At 43.3% G+C, this 24,980-nt stretch overlaps 1 long non-coding RNA gene across 2 annotated transcripts; it reads right to left on the reverse strand.

Moving 5' to 3' along the window:
- Positions 1–21,433: 21,433 nt before the first annotated feature.
- LOC139030455 (uncharacterized) lies at positions 21,434–23,935 on the reverse strand. Of its 2 annotated transcripts, none has more exons than XR_011482825.1 (4): positions 23,727–23,935; positions 23,518–23,572; positions 22,399–22,521; positions 21,434–21,781 (listed from the first exon to the last, which is right to left on the reverse strand). It is a non-coding gene; the product is annotated as an uncharacterized lncRNA (long non-coding RNA). The 2 variants fall into 2 exon arrangements; XR_011482824.1 differs by having other exon boundaries at positions 21,434–21,784.
- Positions 23,936–24,980: the final 1,045 nt, after the last annotated feature.

Here is a 24,980-nt window from a genome sequence, read left to right on the forward strand (position 1 = left end):
AATGCATTCAAAGGGCATTTGGAATAAAAGTTAATGTCAAAGAGCAGTATTGGATGGTGTTTTGGTACTTAGGAATCTTTCACACTTACCTAAGATACATTTTTTTTTTTCCTGAAAATGAAACATAGGTCTCCTTGTCAGAAAGGATATTAATTTAAACTAAAAGGAGCCACCTTGAAGGATGAAGAGGTAGGTCTGCAAAGTGTGTGTGTTTGGGGGGGTGGGGGGAAAGATGTATCGAAAAGCAAAATAGAAGCATGCTGCAGAAGAAGCTAGTAGATATTGGCAAAGGCATTTTAAATGCTTCTAAATTATGCACACAGTGTGAGGCTGAAGCCAAGCCCCTCCAGAAATAACTAGCAAATAATTGAGGTAAAGATGGACACTGTTGGCTGGCTTCTCCATGCCCACGTTTCACATATGAGACAAAGCAAGGTTTACCTTTAACTGAGTTCCAACTGGGGTTTCCCTGGTGGCTTGGTGGTGAAGAACTCACCTGCCAATTCAGGAGATGCAGCTTCGATCCCTGGGTTGGGAAGATCCCCTGGAGGAGGACATGGCAACCCAGACACCAATATTCTTGCCTGGGAAATCCCATGGACAGAGGAGCCTGGCAGACTGCAGTTCATGGGTTGCAAAGAGTCGGACATGCCTTAGTGACTGAGCACAAAAGGTCCAATTACACGAAGCCAAGATTGATTCCAACACCAGATGTGGTTCTCTGTGATGGTATTTCTTGCATGTAAAACAGTTTACTAGAAATAAATTGTTTGGTTTATTTAGTTAAACTCTGTCCTTTTCAGATTGAGCCTATGCACAGTAAGGTATTTTTGGCCTGAGATATGGATGTGTGTGAAGTCTCAATGAGCCTCAATGGTGAAGAAAGTTAGGAAATTGTTCTTCTCTTCTGGCATCACCCAACACCTAGCAATGGCCACTCAGGAGTTGAGAAGCAGGTCAAGGCTTGTTTCATCCAACATTTTGACTCCCTTGAACAGATGACCAGAAATCTGACCTAACAGTTACATTCGCTTCTAATTTGCACCCACTCCCTAGTTTCTCACCCCCTGCTCATTTTCTCTGTCTCTGAATCCAAGAAAAATGTTCTCATGACCTAGCACCTCTCTTCCCAGAGACAAGAGATGTCTTCCTTTATCCCGTGGCAGCTGTATGTTTTGGCCATAATATTATCCTGGAATCCTCACAGTTCTTAACTTGACACTCCACATAGTAAATCTTGCCATGATGTTATATAGGAGAACCTTTGTGAACACTTTGTGAAGTTTCAGAGACAGGGAAGCACGCCATTCTCATAAAATGATCATTTGGATTTATTTTTGAAGCCATCTCCAAAAATAAATTTTGAAGCAAATAGCATGTGTTACTTGCAATCTGTTTACAATGCATTAAAATACTTATTTAAAAGGTTTTCTGTGAGCCAGTGGCCCTCTTTCTTAGGATCATCTGTGCTTACGGGGGGAAATGTCTGCAGCTGTGGCAGGCATTGTTGCTAGCGGTTGATTATGTAGATCCCCATAAACTATGTTTATAAATTATATTTATTGTGTTATAATTAGTAGCACTAACAGTGCATACTATCAATAAGGTCATTAAATATGTAAATAATAAATACAGCAGTACTAATGCCACCAAGGATCAGGGCTCAATGGCATCGTGTATATTCAGTCAGTTCAGGACCACATTTCTCATCATTTCATCAAGCAGACATGGAACAGAGCCAGCCACTGGTTTAATGAACATACAGTCAAGTGCCGAAGATGAACATGCCCTTGCTTAATGGATGGGAAAATAAGAACAGCAGGCTGTTTTCCTGAGAAATGGAGAAATGTTGCAGAGTGTGGCCTATTCCACAAACCAGCGGGTTTCTGGAAGTTTGAAAAGTGGATGGAGGGCAGGTTGGGTAGGACCTATCAAGCTTTTCACCCAAATATAGTGTCTGTTAAAATTTCCCAACACAGCTGATTCCTTCTCCTCACTAAATGACTATGGAGACTCAAATGTCCCACAAAAATAAGGACTTCTAGACAATTTATAGACTGAATCTTGGAAAACTTTTCTACTGGCTCCGTTCCAGGGAAATTTGGTTAAGGAACACAGTCGATGAGTGACTCTGGGGGTCCCGGGTGGGCACTGTCACCAGATGACCAGGCTGAGAACAAGAATCCACACTCAAGCACTAATCTAACTTACAGCAGGTCTGCAGAGCCCACCCCTCTGATTGGTGATAAAGTCTTAAAGTACATCTGCAAGAGATGAGAAATGGCGTGTCCTGACTAGGAAGAGAAAGAGCAGAATGCACAAGTAGATTTCTAGCCGGAAATAAGATGGGCTTCTTTGATGACTCAAACAGTAAAGAACCTGTCTACAGTGTGGGAGACCCAGCTTCGATCCTGGGTCAGGAAGATCCTCCTCCTCCCTGGAGGAGGGCATGGCAACCCACTCCAGTATTGTTGCCTGGAGAATCCCGTGGACAGAAGAGCCTGGAGGGCTACAGTCCATGGGGTCACAAAGAGTCAGATGAGACTAAGTAACTAAGCACAGCACAGAAAATAAGATCAAATTTTTGAAAAATTTTGCTATCTTTTCAGTGGTATAGTTATGAAATAGGAGTGGAACATCAAAGCTGGAAGCTTGAACACAACAGGGTGTGAGGAAACGGGAGATAAGTAAAGATGGGATAATTACAAGGGACCCAAAATTCTCCTTTAGGAAACAGTAAATGTCAGAATTTATACTAGCCAGGAAATTGAATTATTAATATAGAGAATAATTTACAGACGTTGTCCAAGAAGAGAAGACAGAGGAAAAGAAAACAAAAGTTTTAAGAGATGGAAAAGTCTGAGATGTGATAAGAAACCCAACCTAAAATCATCATTTTTTGACGAAAAACAAAAGAAGATAATTGGAAGAGGATATCTACCAAAGGAATAGCTGATGAGACATACCTGAAATGAAGTGAGGCCTGGTTGTGTATGTCAGTACATCCTGACAATATGAAAGTTCTTATATAAAGGGTCCTTTCTCTTTTTTCCTCTTAAATATGAGCTGAGAAGGAGCAGAAATGTAAAGAAATTGCTCAAAATAAAAAACAAAGACCAAAATGAACAAAAGGTTAAAATTATTAGAAGAAAAAGAGATTAAGATTGAAGAAAATTTTAAAAAAGAAATTACTGATATCCTCAGGGAGATAAAAGAACCTATTCTTTTCATGAAACAACAGCAGGGTGCAATGAACACAAAGCATTCTATATTGAAAATTCAGTTCTACTGAGAAGAATTGAAAATTCTATTCGTTAAACTATTAACCAAGTGTGAAATAAGAATAAAAACATTTTAAATCATGGAATATCTCAAAAGTAACACAATGACTACAAAGGATTCAAGATACATCAGGCCATTTCAGTAAAGTATTAACAATGTTAGAAAGAACAAATATTAATTTGCAAGATATGAAATAAAAATAGCATAAACAAACCATGCACTTAATATATATTCTAAATTTAGCATATAATGTATTAAAACCAGTTGAAAATTCTGCAAAAATAGAAGAGCTAAAAATCATCTCCCATATATATATATATATATATACACACACATATATATATATGTAGATTCAGGAAGTCTACATGAAACTTTGAAAGTTAAAATTTTGCATTTTGTTTTTTATAATAATCATCTTAACCAAGTAGGATTTAGTCAAAGAATATAAGGAATATTAATTATTAGAAATGTGTTAATGTAATGATCAGATCAGCAGGGCAAATAAATTTCCATGGACTCCCACTAAATATTGTTGGTAAAAGCCCTTGTGTGAAGGAAAACCTGGTACACACTGCCAAACCCCAGGATACTATGGAAAAGGAATAACCTAATTTCCCTTCACGATGGTTTTACAGGATGCCCAGGGAGCAGGGGCCCCAGCAGCTGTGGTTTCCTGTGGATCTAGATTTTCAAAGCCTTCATACAACATGCAGCAGATTACATTAGAAACTGGAAAAACAGCTCCCTTTAAAGAAAATTGTTTTCAACTTAATTTTATATTGGAGTATAGTTGATTTTGTATTGGAGTATAGTTGATTTGGGGCTTCCCTGGTGGAAAAAAAAAACCCACCTGCCAATGCATAAGACATAAGAGACATGGGTTAAGTCCCTGGGTCTAGAAAATGCCCTGGAGAAGGAAATGGCAACCCACACCAGTATTCTTGCCTAGAGAATCCCATGGACGGAGGAGCCTGATGGGTCACAGTCCCTGGGGTCTCTAAGAGTTGGACACAGCTGAGTGACTCAGCACACACGCACAGCTGATTTTCAGTGTTTGTGCTAGCTTCCCGTGTGCAGCAAAGTGATCGGTCATGCACATCCAGTTATGCAGATACACGTGTCTATTCTTTGCCAAGTTTTTTCCCATTCAGGCTACTACAGGATACTGAGCAGCTTTCTCTGTGCTGTACTTCCCCCAAAGAAAAATTCTACTGGGCCAGAACTTAGAAGCCACAGGACAGCCTTCGGTAGGTGAGCAGATGCTGACAACCCACACAATAGCACGCTATTGCCTTGCGATGTGTGCGGAGTATGCCACAGCATTGTGCGTGTCATGTGCTATTGTGGTATTGTTTTTAAGCTTTTATAAAATTGGATATTGTTCCATTCTGGCTGTACTTTATATAATTCTCACTTGGACACTTGTTTCATTTACAGAGTCACTATCTTTGTGCTTTGTTTTCACATATGTGTCTTTGCTCATTTTGCTTTAACAAATATTAAAGCAAAAAGGTCCAGGTGTACCCCCAAAATGTTATAGGCATTGACCTAGAGCCCTGATGGAAAGGGTGTGGTCACTCTCCCACTGGGATAGTTAGTCACAGTGCCAGCACCCTGGTCCAGCAGACTGACATCAACACTTATTTTCTGAGAAACTTCTAACGTGTTTTATTTCTTGCCTGTCAAAAAAAACACTTTGATTCTTATTTTAAAGGCCAGATACAAGGCCACTTATTTTAGGGCCACAAAGAAAGAAACTTTTTTGTCCCAATTTTTAATATCTTGATGACAAAGTTTCTAAGCTATTAAAAATCAACTCTTGAAATTTTCAAAAATTGTATTGCTGTTAAAAACTTTGGAGTTAGTGGTTGAAGAAGCCATTATAATTAGATCTTTCCTGTTCTGCAGAAAGTCCTTTCTATTTCACAAGCATCGGCAATGTAAATTCACAGCAAAGCGAATGCTTTTATGGTTGGAAAATGTTGTCAGTCAAGATGGAGAGGTGACTACTCTTATGTTGGATGATCTGTGAAATGTTTCAGCCCGTGTATTTTGGATATTTATTTCTAAGACTATACTAAACACTCATCAGTTGAAAATAACCTGCTCATCAACAGGCGTGAGAACTCAGTACAACCAAGGGAGGTGTGAGCCTGCCGCTTGGAGGCCCAGGTGTCAGCCAACTTCCCTGAAACTGGGGGCTGGGGAGGTCAGTCCTCAGTCTTGTCACCGTCACCTGAAAGCGTGTCCTCCCTGCCCCCACCCTGCTCCTGGTGGCAGTTTGCACAGGGCAGGTACCGCCTCTGTTCATTTCAGTCATTAGACGTTGCCTGCTTCCACAGGGAAACAAACATTAAGCGCACTGAAGCTGTCTGAACCGTCCAAGAAGGTCAAAGTTGGGGTAATTACAGTTATCCGACTGGTGTTTAGACGCTCTCGCATTCCCAGCTGAATCCGTAACTAACTCTCTGTGATGGAAATATCGTACATTATTCTTGCATTTGCCAGCTTGCAGTGTCATTCCAGATGGCAAATACAAAAATAGCCTGAAAAATTTCCTCCCGAAATGCACTCTTTTAAAGTGTTCTGTTAGCCCGCTAACAGATCCTCCAAGATGTTCCAACATTCCAGCTTTAATGAATCTAAGCAATGTGCCCTCCTCCCCTTCAAACTCCCCCCCACCCGATATTAAAATGCTTCATTACAGCAAATTGCTGGTTGTTATTAATGTCATTATTGGTTGTTTGCAAGAGCACCCTCCCCCACCTGGTAAGGAGACACGGGTGTGTGTTTCCTGGAATTTGTGTTCATTATGGTAGGAGAGTCTCCAGAGCAATGGAGATGCAAAGGTCTCGGTGGTTAACACAAGAAGAGAACGGCTTAAATTTGATTACCTTGTTTAATGAAGTGTCACATTTATTTACAAGATGACGTGATGAATCACATTACTGGTCCCGTAAATCAGTGTATAAAAATGGACAAATAATTCCATAAAGTGATGCCTTTACGAATTTGAGGTGGAGAGACTTGAACTCATTCTGATATTTCCCACATTAGAAAAAAAAATTGCTATTTTGAGATCAACCCAAGAAATAAGCTTGATGATTGGCTCCCTGAAAACTTCCACATTCTTCTATCACGGGGGCCTTGAATTCCATCTTGGCCTCCGTTGGCATCTTGCAGTGACTGGGAACTCTGCTTCCAGCCAGCGTCCCCCAACCAGCAGCTGCAAACACAGCTCCGTCCTTACACATGCAAGCCCAGCCCTCGGGTGCCCGCTGCTTCCGCGGGGAAGGCAGGGAGTCACCGTGATGTCTGACAACTGGACAGAACTTCCGGGAGCACCGGCTACTCTTGTCCCAGGTTTGTATTTTTTTAATCAGCCGGGTAGAAGAGTATGAGTAACCCCTCAGATTACAGGGCAAATGCTCACGTCTGCTTGGAGCAAATTCAAATCTGTATTCACCGTGGACTGCACCAGGGAAAAGCAAAGGCTCGGATGTGTAGAGAGAACAGAATGAATAAGAAGTCAAGCAATGGGACCGGGACTGGGTGATGCTGCCTCTTATAGCGGGTGACGGACAGGATCACTCATCTTCTGCCCCTCCTCTTCCAGGCCCGCGCTGAGCTGCAGCTCAGAGTTCCAGGGGGAAGTCCGGGCCAGCAGGGTCTCCTGGGTCAGGACTGCCCCAGCAGCCACTTTACCCGGCCCCTCGATTTCTGAAGCTCATTCTTCAGGGGTGGACTGGGGTCAGTGACAGGGATGGATAAGTTCTCCAGTGGACCAGGCTGGTAGGATCAAGGTGACAAGGTCCAGGCTGGCCACCCCCTCCTCCCCTCGGCTGATAGCATGTGGTTCACAGAGCTGGGCCTTTTCCTTCCCAAGATGAAAGGAGTGTTGCCCAGAGATGAAGGAAGGAAAACGGGAATCACTATTCGGGTTATCATTATTTGCCACAACCCACGTGAGCAGGAAGTGTTTGGTGGTTTTTTGTGTGATTAAAAAGAAATATATTTATTTATTGCTTGACCATATTGTGTTAGTTTCTGCTGTAAAGCAAAGTGAATCGGCAATACCTGTAAATATATTCCCCCCTTTCTGGTGCTTTTTAAACTTCATTTTCTCTGAGTAAACTAGACCTATATTCACCAGGTAGAATGAAATGCATTGCAAGTATGGGTTAGGGGCCTTGGTTTCACACACCAGCTCTACCATTCACAACTATTTGATCTGGACTGATTAGTAGTCTTCTCATCTATAGATGAGGGATACTGACACCAAACTTCCCAAGGTCACTATGAAGTTTAAATGAGATTAGGAACTCCCAGAAGGCCTGAAACAGCCAATTACTGGAGAAATGGCAAGTTCTTCCCTCCCTGCTTCTATCTCCCTCTCTGCTTTCTCCTTCTAGAATCTACGTAGTTTTCTTTTCTTTTTTCACACATACACACACACACACACACACACACATTCATTCAACCTATATTTTTTATGTATAGTGTTCCTCATACACTGAAAATTATTCTTTGTGAATTCTAATTAGGTATACTTTTAGTATATTTTGAGTGCTGCCTATAGGAAAAGAGGGGGTACTTAAATTTAAGCCTCTAGGAAGATAGTTTACGGAGCTCTTAACTTTAGTGGCAAAAGGTAAATATAAGCCTACAGATTCTTTTTTTCTGGATTTTCCCACCATGCAAACAGATAACCTAAACCTTGATTCCCTGGGGCCTGGATGGAGGGAAAAGAAGGAAGAATCTGAAGTCACTATGGTCTTTTAAATAGGATCAAAACCGACATTTTAAACAGGGGTTTGGGCATAAATTTGGTGGCATGAACTCACGGGAAAATTCAGTGTGAACAGATTTTAGGTTGAAAATATGGTTATTTTGGCTATCTGAACAATAACAATAGCAAGAGAGGCTCAAGTTCATTTTCAGGCTCTGGGGAGCCTGGCCCACACTGAAGCGTGGAGTGAAGTCAGACCACAGGGCAGCACTCGCCCCAGGGGCATCACCACCTGCTCACTCCTGGTCTCTGCTCTGGAGCCAAGCCTTCGCAGAAGTTCATCAGCACATCCACCAGGGAACTTGTTTTTGAAATAACAGGAAGCATTGGTTCTTCTTTGCTAGCTTTTAAGTAGCTACATGCTGAGGTCTTTACTGTGTAATCAAAAAACTAGAAAAATGTCCCCCCCCAATTTATAAACCACTCCTCAGTCTTGTGCCTAAGTGGAGACAGTAGACCCTGGCTGGAAGGAACTTACTGGGCTGGGACTGCAGGTGTTCTGGGAACCTTTCCAGCAGAGTTGTCTATCAGCCACACGTCTGCCCTCTGCCCAGCACGTCTGCCAGGACTGACATGCAGACCCGTGACCACCGTGTGCGGCCTTCGCAGCCATGCCAGGCCGCGGGCAGGGCTGCTGGAGCACACCCCTGTGTGTGCAGAATGCCAGGTGTGGGTGGCGGCAGAGAGGGCCCCAGGTCTGAGCCTGAGCTTGCCGGCCACATCTGCACATCGCAGCCTTGAGTGACAGGTGTACATGGACGCCGCATCGGCTGCCAATATGTTATGAGACCATGGTAACAATCGCTCATCTCCAGGGAGCAGTGCTGCCTCGTTCTTCAGCATCAGACATGAAAGAAATAATTTCAGGTGCCAGAAAAGGATCTCTGATAACAGAAAACATTTCAGCTTTCATGCACTGGAGTCTGCCCCGAAGCAACAGCTCTGATATGGTTTTCTTCTGTCTCCTTCTTCGTGTTTGCAATTAATCCATGATTATCTGCAATCCTTTGGCTGATAGGGTGCTGATAGAAAAGAATTGGATGGTTTCTTTAAAAAAACAGTGTCTTCTTATTTACTTGAATATTCTATATACACACATAATAGTGTCTTCTTATTTACTTGAATATCCTATGTACAAACATAACAGTGTGTTCTTATTTACTTGAATAGCCTATATACAAACATTTGCACAGTGCCTTACCATTTCCTTTCGCACAGAGAACCTGCTTTTAGTTCACTTAATCCTTACAACAAACATGTGAGGTGAGGATCGGAAGATTATCTCTGCTCTGTAATGAATAACATTAAGTTCCATTCAAGGGGACTGCTAAACACACAACTATCCCTTGAAACTTTCTTGACACCTTTTTGATGAAATTCTCCCGCCACTGAACCTGTTGATTGAGACCACTAAACAGAACGGGAGGCTAGCGGGAAATGGCCGAGGTGTCTGAAGCCACTTCCTGCGTTTTGCCGAAGCTCTGTCCACAGAAACAAGGACAACAGTAGAAAGTGGAGTTCACTTCCTGCTGGGTTCTCCTCCAAGTTCTCTCTTCCTCTTGGAATCTGCTTTGTGTCTAAGAATCCACGACAAACAGAAAGCAAATTTACACAAATGAAGCATCAGTTTTGGGTCACAATTCCCCACTTGGTAGGGTTTGAAATGTATAAATATTCTAAATGCACAAATATGCTTATTTATATATATACTTGATGGGCTTCCCAGGTGGCTCAGTGTTAAATAATCTCCCTGCCAACTCAGAAACCGCAGGAAATGTGAGTTTGATCCCTGGGTCAGGAAGATCCCCTAGAGGAGGAAATGGCAGCCCACTCCGGTATTCTTGCCTTCTATGGTCAGAGAAACTTGGCAGGCTACAGTCCATGGGATCACAAAGAGTTGGACACAACTGAGAACTAACACCCGAAAAAGACGTCCTTTTCATTATAGGGGACTGGAATGCAAAAGTAGGAAGTCAAGAAACACCTGCAAATTTGGCCTTGGAGTACAAAATGAAGCAGTGCAAAGGCTAATAGAGTTTTGCCAAGAGAATGCACTGGTCATAGCAAACACCGTCTTTCAACAACACAAGAGAAGACTCTGCACATAGACATCATCAGATGGTCAACACCGAAATCAGATTGGTTATATTCTTTGCAGCCAAAGATGGAGAAGCTCTATACAGTCAGCAAAAACAAGACCGGGAGCTGACTGTGTCTCAGATTGTGAACTCCTTCTTGCCAAATTCAGACTGAAATTGAAGAAAGTGTGGGAACCCACTAGGCCATTCAGGTATGACCTAAATCAAATCCCTTATGATTATACAGTGGAAGTGAGAAATAGATTTAAGGGACTAGATCTGATAGAGTGCCTGATGAACTATGGATGGAGGTTTGTGACATTGTACAGGAGACAGTGATCAAGGCCATCCCCAAGAAAAAGAAATTCAAAAAGGCAAAATGGTTGTCTGAGGAGGCCTTACAAATAGCTGTGAAAAGAAGAGAAGTGAAAGGCAAAGAAGAAAAGGAAAGATATGTCCATTTGAATGTAGAGTTCCAAAGAATAGCAAGGAGAGATTAGAAAGCCTTCCTCAGTGATCAGTGAAAAGAAATAGAAAAAAACAATAGAATGGAAAAGACTAGTGCTATCTTCAAGAAAATTAGAGATACCAAGGGAACATTTCATGCAAAGATGGGCACAATAAAGGACCGAAATGGTATGGTCCTAACAGAAGCAGAAGATATTAAGAGTAGGTGGCAAGAATACACAGAAGATCTTTACCACCCAGATAATCACAATGGTATGATCACTCACCTAGAACCAGACCTCCTGGAATGTGAAATCAAGTGGGCCTTAGGAGGCATCACTATGAAGAAAGCTCATGGAGGTGATGGAATTCCAGTTGAGCTATTTCAAATCCTAAAGGATGATGCTGTGAAAGTGCTGCACTCAATATGCCAGTGAATTTGGAAAACTCGGCAGTGGCCACAGGACTGGAAAAGGCCATTTTCATTCTAATCCCAAAGAACGGTAATGCCAAAGAATGCTCAAACTACTACATAATTGCACTCATCTCACACACTAGTAAGGTAATGCTCAAAATTCTCCAAGCTGGGCTTCAACAGTAGGTGAACCAAGAACTTCCAGATTTTCAAGCTGGTTTTAGAAAAGACAGAGGAACCAGAGATCAAATTGCCAACATCTGCTGGATCATCGAAAAAGCAAGAGAGTTCCAGAAAAACATCTATTTCTGCTTTATTGACTATGCCAAAGCCTTTGACTGTATGGATCACAATAAACTGGAAATTCTGAAAGAGATGGGAACACCAGACCACCTGACCTGCCTCTTGAGAAACCTGTATGCAGGTCAGAAGCAACAGTTAGAACTTGACATGGAACAACACACTGGTTCCAAATAGGAAAAGGAGTACGTCAAGGCTGTGTATTGTTACCCTGCTTATTTAACTTATATGCAGAGTACATCATGAGAAATGCTGGGCTGGAAGAAGCACAAGCTGGAATCAAGATTGTCAGGAGAAATATCAATAACTTCAGATACGCAGATGACACCACCCTTATGGCAGAAAGTGAAGAAGAATGAAAGAGCCTCTTGATGAAAGTGAAAGAGGAGAGGGAAAAAGTTGGCTTAAAGCTCAACACTCAGAAAACTAAGATCATGGCATCCGGTCCCATCACTTCACGGCAAATAGATGGGGGAAACAGTGGAAACAGTGGCTGACTTTATTTTCTGGGGCTTCAAAATCAGTGCAGATGGGGATTGCAGCCATGAAATTAAAAGACACTTACTCCTTGGAAGAAAAGTTATGACCAAACTAGACAGCATATTAAACAGCAGAGACATTACTTTGTCAACAAAGGTCCGTCTAGTCAAGGCTATGGTTTTTCCAGTGGTCATGTATGGGTGTGAGAGTTGGACTATAAAGAAAGCTGAATGCAGAAGAATTGATGCTTTTGAACTGTGGTGCTGGAGAAGATTTTTGAGTCTCTTGGACTGCAAGTAGGTCCAAGCAGTCCATCCTAAAGGAGATCAGTCCTGGGTATTCATTGGAAGGACTGATGCTGAAGCTGAAACTCCAATACTTTGGCCACCTGATATGAAGGGCTGACTCATTGGAAAAGACCCTGATGTTGGGAAAGATTGAAGGCAGAAGGAGAAGGGGACAACAGAGGATGAGATGGTTGGATGGCATCACCAGCTCAGTGGACATGAGTTTGGGTAAACTCTGGGAGTTAGTGTTGGACAGGGAAACCTGGCATGCTACGGTTCATGGGGTTGCAAAGAATTGGACGTGACTGAGTGACTGAACTGAACTGAACTGAACTGAGCACCCATGTATGTACATACATTACACCTTCATTTTACCATGCCCTTGTCTTCCTTAATTAAAATTAAAAGCCTCAAACTGTGGTTGCAAAGAAACTCAGTCATCGCCCAGGAGCACCTTGGATTCCAGAGACCCTGGAGTATGCCACTACCCAGTGATCAGGTCAGTGATCAAGCCACTTCCTGAAAGCAGCGGGCAGCTCAGAGTCTCATCGGCTTCAGCATCCCCAGGCCTGGGATAACACCTCTGCTCTGGTTCCCCCCTGAGATCGCAGGAGCCTGTGGTCCAGCAGAGAGGGATGCTGTGTGACCCACGGGTCCACATACTGGTGGACTGATGGCTGGGCCTTCCCAGGAAGAGGCAGCCAGAAGGCGGGAAGTGGGGGTGCGGTTATCTTAGGCACCCAGGGAGCTGTCTACTGCACTTGGACAATGGACAGGAAAGAAGGAAAGCAGACTGGAATTCGGGAGGGTGAGGGAGGAGCCCAGATGAACTCAACCACTCCCCTCTTAATGGCCGAACTTTATTCCAAACAGTAGAGTGGGCCTGTAACAAGTTTACAATTCTGGGATTCTTACTTTGATGATTTATCAGCGGAAAAGTGGGGGAATGGTGTGTGATGAATGGGGGTGAATACTACCCCCACCGCCTGCACTCACAGGCACAGAGGCCTGTGAAGTTGAGCACACAAAACCGGTAATGCCTCGGGGTGCTCCTTGCACGGTGTGTAACCATCTGTTTCATTAGGGCCACCGAGGAATGAGCTTAGCTGGCTCCTGAGAGAATGTCTTCAAGACTTGCTCCTAGCAGGACGAGGCCTGGCCCTTCGCCACGAGGCTGGGCCAGTGAGACCACACCTGGAGTCGGGGGTGGAGGTGGTCACATTGAGTAGCCTCCCCACCCAAGAAGACAAGGGCTCTTCCTTCAGTGTGCTGTGCAACATTCTGTCAAGCTTGTTATACTGCGTTTATCCCAAGATCACTTCCAATCAGACCTCATGGCCGGCACTTCACAGTTGTAATGAGCAGCCAGAGCTGGGCGGTTTTCACATCATGGGAGACAGGACAGGACAAGGCCAGTGTCAAGGACAAGGTTTAGGTCCCGTCGGGGTGGCCCCACAGCTGGTCTCTCAGGAAGATGAGGTGCCCTTGCCGGGGTCCTGGAGTGGCCACGCCCTATGACCCCTGACCCCAAGTTTCCTGCTTCCCCCTCCAGGCCGCTAAAATGAGAACCATGTATCCTCTTTTCTTCCTTCCTTTCTGCTTCCTCATCATTCCTTCCTGGGACTCTCACAATTACCATTTCTTTCCATTTTTAGCCAACTTTCATTCAGTCTTATCATTATTGGAGGGAGGAAGGACTTAGAATATTAATGATTAATTAATACAAATAACATAAAACTTAATTATCAGCACAATTAAAAACGTTTCAAATCAGTTTTGCTTGGAAAAACCTCATGGTAGGGATTCAGTAAGGGATGGTGATGAGAGCCGTCTGTTGGGGAGCAGCCAGCTCCAGGACCTACTATGTGACCAGGAGAAACTGTGCTAGCTCCTCTGATTGCAAGCTGGGATGGCGGTAGTGCTCCCCTCGTGGGGCTGGTGGGTCGCTCAGAGCCACACCCACCAGGGCCCCTGCAATATGCCCGGGGCGCTGGGAGGGCTCCGTGGATGTTTGCTCCCATTATGTCAGATGCAGACCCTTGCGATCTTTGCCCCCTCCTAGAATGAGCAGCAGGAGCAGAGTGGACCAGACCCGGGTCAAGACTCAGATGACACCCCACCCCCATTAAAGCTGGAGTCCACACCTACAGATTTTGTATATTGTGTGAGCAGACTGTGTATAGACTCAAAAGGTCTTCAAAAGTTTCCAAGCAAACTTCCCATGGAAAGAAAACATTTCTAATTCCTAAATGGTACACTCTCCATAGTTTTAGATTTTTGCGACTTGACATCATGCTCCCTTCAGGTTGAGTAATATGGCACAAATCCAGTTTTGCACACTCTGCTGCTTTTATTTAATTAAAAGGAACAGAAACCATAAAGTGAAAGTGATCCTTTCTTTCTTTCTTTATTTCCTCTCACTGGAAACTTCCTCTCGCCAAGGTCCACTTGGGAAATTTCCATTAAGGAATTTTTTATGAAGTTACGAGAGACAAATTAGGTGATTTGAATACGTTAGCACTGTGTCCGCCGCTTTGAAGATCACAATGCATGGCAGAAGTGATATGTGCTGTTTGCCTTGTGGGGGATGCAAAACTTCATTAGCTGAGGTTTTGTAAAGCGTTTACAGATCCTTCATCAAAAGGCCTTTCTGGAAGGACGGGCATCGTGGTAGGAACCCTTGACTGCTGATAGACATGGATATTGAAACCACACTCTGGGTTAGTTTGTGCAGTGACACTGTACCCCATAATATTTAAGAAAAGGGCGACAGAGCACATGCTGTGACAGTGAGTAGCATCGCTGGGGACCATTTGCGAACCTGGACCTGTTACCTCAGAGTGGCTCATTCAGACATAAATAGCACCGGACTGATTTTCAAGGTCGAGAAAACTGTTCATTCATTCACATTTGCCGTGGCCACCCTGATCATTGCCGGCCACCAAGGGGCTTTGTTCTTTCTGAGAACCAGGAGCAGTAAGGCAGTCTCTTGGTTAGGACTCCTTACCTCCGTGTGCGTCTCCCTCCTGGCTGACAATCAGCCCGCCACTGTACACACATTTACTGTTTCAGGGACACTGGAACCCACTGTGCTAACAAGGGAGACGATTTCAGGAGAACACTTTCCTCCAGGATGTGTTGACCGAACAAGATTTTCTCCCCACATTGGGGTTGCTTAAAAATCCTAGCCTGATATGTCTCCTTCATCTAAGTAATGACTCCCCACGGTCAGCAGCTCTGGAGTGAACTGGCAGCTGATGACCTCCAGGCCAGGGGAATGGACCCCTCTGCCCTCCTCATCTAGCAGAGCATGAAAGTGGCAGTCCATATATACACATGTGCCACTCCCCTGGGTACCAGGATGAGATGGAGTGCCTGGTGGGAGCCCAGCCTATGGTTTCTATGGCAACCATGGGAACCAGCAGAGTAGGAAGACCTCAGCACCCAGTTACTTCCCTCTCAGAGCCTCCACATTGCCAAAAATTACAGTCTTGAGACGGAGGAAGAGGCGCCATGTGCTGTCAGGTGGGGACCATAAACTAGAGACCAGGTCAGAAGAGGAGGCGGAAAAATCATCAGGATGCGTCATCTGCTGACTTGCCATGGGTGTCTATAAAACAGTTGGACAGAAGGATTAAATGACCTGAACACCCTAAGACATTCCAATTTAACTCATGAGAGAATGCAAATGCAAACCAGCCCTCTCCCCTGCTACATGCTAAGAGCTCATGTGTAGATCACAAACTGCTTTGGAGGCCGTGTTGATGTGAGTCTCCCTTTTTCTTATCTTGGGGCTGTTGGTTTTCAGATCCCGCCCCCACCCCTTGTGGAAGATGCACCTTCTATTGCCACTCTATTCTGGCAACTGGACACCTCCCGGACACAGCTGGGTCCTGGTGCACTTGATTGGGAGACTCAGGCAACACAAGCGTCATGGCAAAAGCTGCAGAGACAGTCTTCAAATCCATGAACAAAAGGCTGGAGGGCTTTCCCATTCTCACCTCCATTCTTCCTCCCCCCTTATCGTCCATAGACCCAGGGGGCTAAGGGGGTGCTTTCTATTTTTCCTTCCCACCTCCCTCCTTTCCTCCACCCTGTGTATCCACACGCCTCCCTCCTGTCCAGTTTTATGTCGCTGTTTCCCAGCTAACCAAGCAGCGATGCTTTTAAGGATGGGCTGATTTATGGAAGGAAATAAAAACAATCCTAAGGATAATAACAAACAGATTGGAGAGATGAAGGAATTATTAAAGACCCAGCCCAGCCAGGGTTCTGTGCCATTATACACGGATCGCTCCCCTGTCTGAAAGTCACAAATGTTGGGGGTTCTTCTGTTTTCTCTTTCCCTCCCTTCTCTCTTTTTTTTTTCTTTATTGTTTTTCAAAACCAAGATGGAAAGAAAGTAATGCACAAAACAGAGCTTCGATGTATAGGTTTGTTCATGTTTTAGAGGGAAAAAAAGCAACAAAAACCCAGGGCATTGTGCACTCAAGGAGAGCTCAGCGGTGGATCGGTGAGGGTTTATTATTCTGAGCGGCACTCCATCAAATGTGGCCCTACGAACAGACAGAATGCTGGGGAATCGTCCCGGGGGCTCTTTTTCTGTGTGTGAGTGGTATCCATCTGTCAGCTGTCAATGCCGGTGAGAGATATACAGGGCTGTCACTTCTCGTCAGCCAGCGTTTGTGAAGTCTTTTGCAGCTGCGGCACAACACATCCTGTCCTTATTGAAGGCCAGCGAGGAGTCGGAGACGATCATGCTGACCGGGGTGAGAGGCAGGAAAGAGATGTCGGGCTGCACTGGGACAGCAGCATCAACTCCTCCAAGACACAAGTACAAGCTGCGTTTGTTTCCCTGAAAACAACAATCAAAAGGAGGATCGCATTAAAAGAAAGCCTCAAGTCTCAGGGGGTCATGGGGCTTTACTTTGTCCCTAGGGGTCCTAGGCAGGTTGGGGCTCTTAGGACCTGTAAAACCCGCAACAGCAAACAACATTTATACCCCAGTAAATGAATACATACAACGTAGAGATGGGGATACACATTTTTTAAATCAGTGGGATATAAGTTTTTTATGGTTCCCCTAAATAAATTAAATTACTGCAAAGATTATGCACACGTGTAAAAGTTTACATAATGGAATGTATGTTTAATATGTGTTTGTAAAGCAAAAATGAGCACAGTGAGCCACGGACATGCCCACACTCTAATAATGCAGATGTTAAAAACTGGGTTAATTTTGATATGGAAACACTCTATTAATCATTACTCTGGTTTTCCATTGGACGTTTCAATATGTTTATTTATAGGGTGACTTCCACTTAATTGAATTATTTTAAACGGATGGTGGTTCTGGTGTTGCGGTCCTTAATCTGCAGGAAGTTCTTTGTCCAACACCTGCCTTTAAAAGCAAAACTGCCTTTACGGACCCTTAATATGCTCGCTAATATGCAGCTACAAATGAAATGGGGAATTTCAATGCAATCTTTTGTTTGATGCTCATTTTAAGATATTGTGAAATTTAATTATATTTTGCTTTTCTGTGGGTTTGGCAGGACTCTAGTTTTTAAAACAAAAAGAAATCCAATATGCTTAAATTCTTATTTAAAAAAAGAAAAAGGGAAGGGATTTATTGGAAAAATGAAAAATTAATTGATAGGATAGAAGAGTCACTGAAACAGTGGAAAGAAGAAATGCAAATAGTCAGAGCTCGGAGTATTTTGTAAAATCCTAGTGATGTTGATTCCTTGTTTAGAGGAGAGAAAGGTAATCCTGTATCCAGTGAAATACGTGTCATTAGGCGTATTGGCTCAAATTCTTGGGGTTAAAACCTGGGATGCAAAGGTTATATTCTTACCATGTCAAAATGCACTCTTCATGTATCAGCTGGCCGAGGGTGTGATTGAGGGGCGAGAAGAGCAATTGATGGATCACGCCTATTAAGGTCTTGGGTATGCTTCTGGGGAACCAGCAAGGTAAAATTAAATTCAGAGTTTCTGTCTTCAAAGAGGCTGTAATCAAGTTGTGAAGCCCACATAAATATGGAAAGGTTGAATAAACCAAGTACTTACACAAGTGTTCATGTATAGGCTGAGGGAGCATGATACAGTGTGATTTTTGTCTTACCTGAATGTAATCGTTACGGTCGAAGAAGGAGGTCTATCCCTTCAGACGGAAGGCACAGAGAAGCACTGCAGCTGGCGGGAAGAGGAGGGTGAGGAGGAAGAAGGAAGACGGGATGGCATTTCAGCATCTCTTTGCTCCCTCTGGCTGCGGTAACAAATTACTATAAAATGACAGGCTTAAGAAACCATGAATATTTTCACACAGCTCGGGGGCCAGAAGTTCTAGAATCAATGCACCTGCAAGGCTGGTTCCTTCCAGAGGTTTCTAGGGGAGGACCTTCTGCCTTGCCTTTTCTAGCTTCCATGGGCCGCCTGCTAGCGTTGGCTCTGGGCCCCTTCCTCCCACCAGGCGGGCTGCTCAGCATCAGTCAGTCTCCCCCTCACCTTGACTTTTGCCTGTACAGCCCCTCCCTCAACTTTGGCGCTCACCCCCTCTCCTCTGACCCTCCTTTCTCCTTATGAAGACCCTTGTGATTAAATCGTAACCATTTGGATCGTTCAGGATAATCTTCCCATCTCAAGGTCCTTAATTCCTCACATCAGCAAAGTCCTTTCTGCCATGTGAAGTGAGCTATGGATTTCAAGGATGAGGACATGGTGGTCTTTGCAGGGGACCAGCCAACCACAGGCAGCAAATACGATGGAGTAAATCCTGGGGACCACAGGCCATGCAGCACAGATGTGGACTCCAGGTTGGAAGCGGTTTGCCTGGAGCTAACGGGTGGGAAGAAAAGTGAATTCAGACAAGCACTGAGGAATACTGGGACCTAATTACAGAGATCGTTGGGTTCCAGACACAGAATAGGGAGACTCTTGGGAGGTGGATACCAGTCCAGCATGAGGAAACAGGGCCAGGATGGGAAGGAAGGAATGGGCTCTCTGATGCCAGAGATGTAAAGACAGACACAGATGACAGGGCTGCACAGAGTTTTAAGATACTCCCAGTTCTGAGAATCTAAGGTCCTGTTTTCACAAAACTGACTGCTCAAGAGTAGGTTGGACTCAGAAGCAGGTGTTTTAAAGGACTGGGAGAAATCTGCTGCTCTCTACCTTAACTCTTCAGAATGCTAAAATACACCGCAAACAGTAGCGTTGTGCGTATTCACAATGTGGCTAAAGGATGAAAAACCAGAATCTTTTTTTTTTTTTTAGATTTAGAAGGGCCTGAGCACCCTTTCTGGAGAAGACAGTGGCACCCCACTCCAGTACTCTTGCCTGGAAAATCCCATGGACCGAGGAGCCTGGTGGGCTGCAGTCCATGGGGTCGCTAACAGTTGGACATGATGGAGTGACTTCACTTTCACTTTTCACTTTCATGTATTGGAGAAGGAAATGGCAACCCACTGCACTGTTCTTGCCTGGAGAATCCCAGGGACGGGGGAGCCTGGTGGGCTGCCGTCTATGGGGTCGCGCAGAGTCAGACAGGACTGAAGCGACTCGGCAGCGGAGCACCCTTTGAAGCAGACTGAGAACGCTGGGTCTTCTCACTGTCAGCAAGCCTCAAACAGGGAGGATGCAGCGGTCAGTTCAAACTTCTGGTGTCTCGGCTGTTACTCTGATCAGTTTTTCAAGCTCAAAGTGAGTCAAGAAAGAGAATTCAGAGCGAGGACTGAAGGCCCCAGTGGGGCTGTCCGCGTCCCGTGCGTGTTAGCGGTGGTGGCTTCTGAACTGAGCTGTGAACAGCGTCAGCCCTCTGCCGTGCAGTCCGCGTTACAGGGACGCGTGAAAGCCTTGCTGTGCAGGACTAAATCGTTCAGAGCGACCCTTGAAGATGCACTACTCTGTGGCCTCCATTCACAAAGGAAAACTGACGGGCTAACAACAGATTGCCTTGTAAAAGTTATTCTATCCTGGGGGGCACAGAAGAAATGGGCTTTGGTGGAGGCGGGGAGGAGTGGGAAGAGGTGAAGGTACCGGTTATCATGATTAAGACGCCCAGGAGGCGAGGAGATCTTTATAAACTTAGTTATTCTCCAGGATAGAAAGCGACAAGCCTGAAGTAAATTTGATCTAGAGAAGCCCGTTCACCAGGTAGAGAAAAGAGCATTCTTTGGACCAGAGAAGCAAGAGTTATGGCTTCTCTCTTACTATTTGAAGTCACCAGATCACATAGTGTTTAAATGACTCATCACCACTTAACACTCTTTTCCTTTCCCTTTCTTCCCTTCCCTCCTTCCTTCTTCTTTTCTCTCTTCCCTCTATATTTCAGCTTCCTGGAGACAGACGTGCCCCTTAAATCACATCTCTTCTTGTGTCTCTGAGGCTTATGTGTCCAACTTGCTAAGATTCAAGATGGATGCAATAAACAGTAAGAGAGAGGGTGGGTCTATGAACACATGGGAGCCATCAGACAGCTCCCATGGGCAAGGGACTATATTTTAAAACTTTTGAGTTTGGTGTCTTTGATGTGCACACAGTATCTAGATTCACTGGCCTCTGGACACTTAAAATACATTGCGTGGAAAATATAAAGTGCTCAATGCTTTTGGCATACAATAGAACCGAATTTTAAAACTAGCAAAATGCATACAGTGAAGTAAGTCAGAAAGAGAAAAATAAATATATTAATACTTATGTGTAGCAGAAATAGAGACACAGATGCAGAGAACAAATGTTTGCATACCAAGGGAGAGGGAGTGGATACACCAGGAGATTGGCACTGACATAATCACACTACTGTGTATAAAACACAACCAGTGAGAACCTACTGTGTAGCATAGGGGACTCTCCTCAGTGCCCGAGGTGACCTTAATGAGATATCCCTTCTTTCCGGATTTCCTTGGACTGAAGATACTTAGCACACACAGACTACATACACGCGTGCTGAGTCGCCTCGGTGGTGTCCGACTCTTCGTGACCCGTGGACTGGAGTCCTCCAGGCTCTTGTCTCCACGGGGCTCTCTGGGCAAGAACACTGGAGTGGGTGCCATTCCCTTCCTGCACACTTTGTTGTACAACAGAAACTAACACAGTGTTATAAAGCAGCTATACTCCAATAAAAATTTTAAAATAAAATTAGCAGGATGAATATTATGGGTATTCTTTGATTCTGAGGGACTTTTAAACATGAGAGGATAGTCAGCAAGTTGCAAATCTTTCACAGAAATAGTCATAAACTATGATGAGATGCAAGCTTGGTTTGAAAAGGAAAAGGCAACAGAATGTGTTTTGTGTATTGACATTTTTATTAGCAAAATATAACTAAAGGAACATAATTGACAGGGATAAAATTTTCCAACCAGCAGTGGTACAATTATAGCTTGGAGATCTTGTCAAACATCGGGAGACCATTAAGAAGCAATCCCAGTCATCACACACCAAAGAAAACAAATTCACAAAAAAAATACCTTGTCAGGGTAAATTCCTTTCTGCTCCAGATACCAAGCATCTAACAATTTTCTCCCCGGGAGAGGTAATAAAGTGAATACATTAGAATAATAATAATAATTCCTATGTTTGTAAATTATTTCAGCTTTTTCCAAATTTCCAGTTTTCTACAAGAAATCGTAGGAGAGGATGAAAAGAAGTCCAGTCAGGATTGATTGTTGCCTTTTCTGCTTCTGTTCTTCATGAGAATGCTTCTTTGGGGAGGGGAGGGCCAAAAAGAATTGCCTTGATTAGTTTTGCCTGCATTCTGTGGCTTATCTCAATCCACCCTCTCCCCATCACAGTGTATCTGTGTGTGTGTGTGTGTGTGTGTGTGTGTGTGTGTGTGTGTGCATGTACATATCTGAGTTCATAAAGGGTAAGAATGGGAAGGTTTTTGATTATTACCTGGCATTCTTGGGTTTGTTTTTATAGTTCCATTTCTTAGGGTTGAAAAATGGAGAAATTTTATTATTAAGGCAATAGGAGCAATATTAAGAGGGAGAGTGAAGGAAGATGAGCATCACCAAGAACACCAAAGTCAAAGATCAAGAGGAAACTCAGAGGACCACTTAAGGTACCAGAGACTGGGATCAAGTCTGATGGGGGCAGAGGCCAAGGGCATCCATTGTACTTCCAACGTGATCCAGTCACCTTGCCTCAGGCTGTCAACTTCTGCATGTTCTTGTCTTAACGTCACCTTCTCTAGCGTTAAAATTCAATCACTCTACTCTGCTTCTAAAACGTATCCTACTTATTTCCACCCAGAATGTTTCCTTTGGCAGATTTGTTCTTTCCAGACCAAGAATAGGTCCTTCTTGCATTTTACCTCTCAGCCTTAGACTTCAGAAGGCTGTGCACCTTCTGCCATTCAGATCTCACCCAATGTCAGCTCCATGATGGGGCTTCCACTTCTGTCCAAGATGGATTTATTTATAGAGACTGGATTTATCTTCCAACACGGAACAAAATAATAACAATACATTAGAAAATAGAAATATATCATTAAAACCATTTTAAATAAGCTGGACATCAGGCAACAGAGGACAGAAATTCTTGAGAGACAGAAAACAAATGAACTGTACTGTCTGCATCCAAAGCTTACTGACTAGAGAGCTTCCAGACCATGGTGCAGAGAGGAGGAACCTAGGAAGAACCAGAAGATATCCTGAGTTGAGGAGATAAGGTGAGATTCAGGAGACAATAAAACAGGCCCGCAGAGCCAAATTTCAGAGAAGAGGTCTGCAGAAGCTCCCCCTCAGTATTATCAAGGTGCTGATTAGCACAGGCAAGTAAAGAGATGAGCTGAACTTGAGAAAGAAACCATCAGCAAGTATTAAAGGGATGGGTAAACTGAAGCTCAGCAAAAATTCAATACGTTTGTGCTTTGAATAATATTATTAAGAAAATGAAGATAATTAACTGGACTGGAAGGAACTATTTGCAAAACACAAATCTGACAACAGACTTGTATCCAGACTATACAAAACAAAAGCCTAAAAAAAAATTCTCTGAAACAATGGGAAGGTAAGCAACTGAATCAAAAAAAAAAAAAAAAAAGCAAATGCTTTCTGTAAACATTTTATTAAAGAAAACATATGAATAGCCAATACATACAAGATCAACATTGCATTAGGGAAATGTGAATTAGAAATGCAATGTAATACCATTCCACACCCACTAGAATAGCTCTAGTGAGAAAAAAAAAAAGATATACAATAAAAATGTTGGCAATGATAGGGAGAAACAGGAATCCTCATACATTCCTTGTGAGAAATACAGCTACATTGGAAAGCCATTTGGCAATTTCTCCAAACATTAAATATAAATTTATGCTATTACTCAGCAATTCCATTCAAGTATCTACTCAAGAAACATGAAAACATACATCTACACAAAGAATTACACAGGCATGATCTTAGCAGTTATGGATAGGAAAATAGCTTACTCATTTCCTGGGGTAGGGAAGAAGGATTAACAATAGCAAATGGCCAAGAAGAATCCTGTAAGTAAGATGAAAATATTCTACAATTGATTTATGAAAATGGTTTCACAACTTGGCATATTTACTAAAATTCATTGAGTTATACACTAGAAAAGGGGGAACTACATAACATGTTAAAAATATATATTAGAGGGAACAGTATCATTACTCACACAGGACCAAGGAGAGTGTCTTCCTACACTCTTCACCACTGAGCCACTAAATACATATGAAAGGACATCCTCTCAAAGAGGTCCGTCCTAATCATTCAGGCTAAAGAAGCTACTTGATCATTCTCTATTAATCCGCTAGATTTAATTCCCTGTATAACATCTCCTTACACCTGATGTTTTGACATCACCTGATCATTGTGTGTTTTCCACTTTTATAATCAAGATTCCATGTGAGTAGAACATTCTGCCTTATTCATCACTGTATCCTCAGAACAGTATCTGGAACCTTCTACAGCTCTGTAAATATTTTGCTGACTGGGTGAATGAAGAGGAACAAACCATTAGGAAAAATAAGGACTGGCAGCAGAAGGTGGGAAGGAAGAGGAAAAGGTATGTTTTTAATGAAGCAAATTGAGGATGGGATGGGAGTTGCCTTGCCAGAAGAAGAAGAGGGCTGGCAGGAAAGTCCTCGGAAATCTCACCTAGTAAACACCGGTCTTTGAAGCTGTCTGGCCATTTTTATAGCTGCATTTATGATGCTCTGGAAAAGACAGCTTGAGTGCTGCTTTCCTACAGCTGTACCGATTCTGACAATGGGGTTCAGAACTGCAAACCCCAGGTCTCTATGGGCCTGCTCCCCACTGTAAGAAATCCTACCTGCACGCTCTTTCGCATCTGGCTCCTGCCTTTTCTTTGCTTTGAAGGAGCAATGATTTCGTTGCTCCACAGCTTCAACAACCACCATCTAGGATAGTTTTATCTGCATGGGATACAGGTGCTGTGGTGATAAACACAACATGAATAAAATTAAAATATTGCAAAGTGAATTAAGGCACGAGTAAATCTCTCAAGGGTTTATACAAATCTCATAAATAAGCAGTAGTTGAACAGAGGGCTGGGATTAATATATTTAAATTAATCTCAAACAGATACAACTCAGACTGTGTGTAGGTAAGATAGTTCTGGATGACCTACTGTCAGAAAAGTGGAAAGAGGCAGGATGGGGACAACTGCAGGGGTCAGCTGCTGTTGTTGCTGCAAATCTTAAGGACTATTTGATTCTTCTCCCTGTTTTATTGAGATGTAATTGACATAAACTGTGTAGTTTTTAAGGTTGCAGCTTAATGATTTGACTTATATATATGGATACTTTGTGAAATGATTACCACAGAAAGTTTAGTTAACATGCATCACCTCATATAGATAAAAAAAAGAAATAAATAAAAATAAATGATTTTTCCCTTGTGATGAGAA

Source organism: Odocoileus virginianus, chromosome 22 (genome assembly GCF_023699985.2).
Source record: "Odocoileus virginianus isolate 20LAN1187 ecotype Illinois chromosome 22, Ovbor_1.2, whole genome shotgun sequence".
NCBI lineage: Eukaryota > Metazoa > Chordata > Mammalia > Artiodactyla > Cervidae > Odocoileus > Odocoileus virginianus.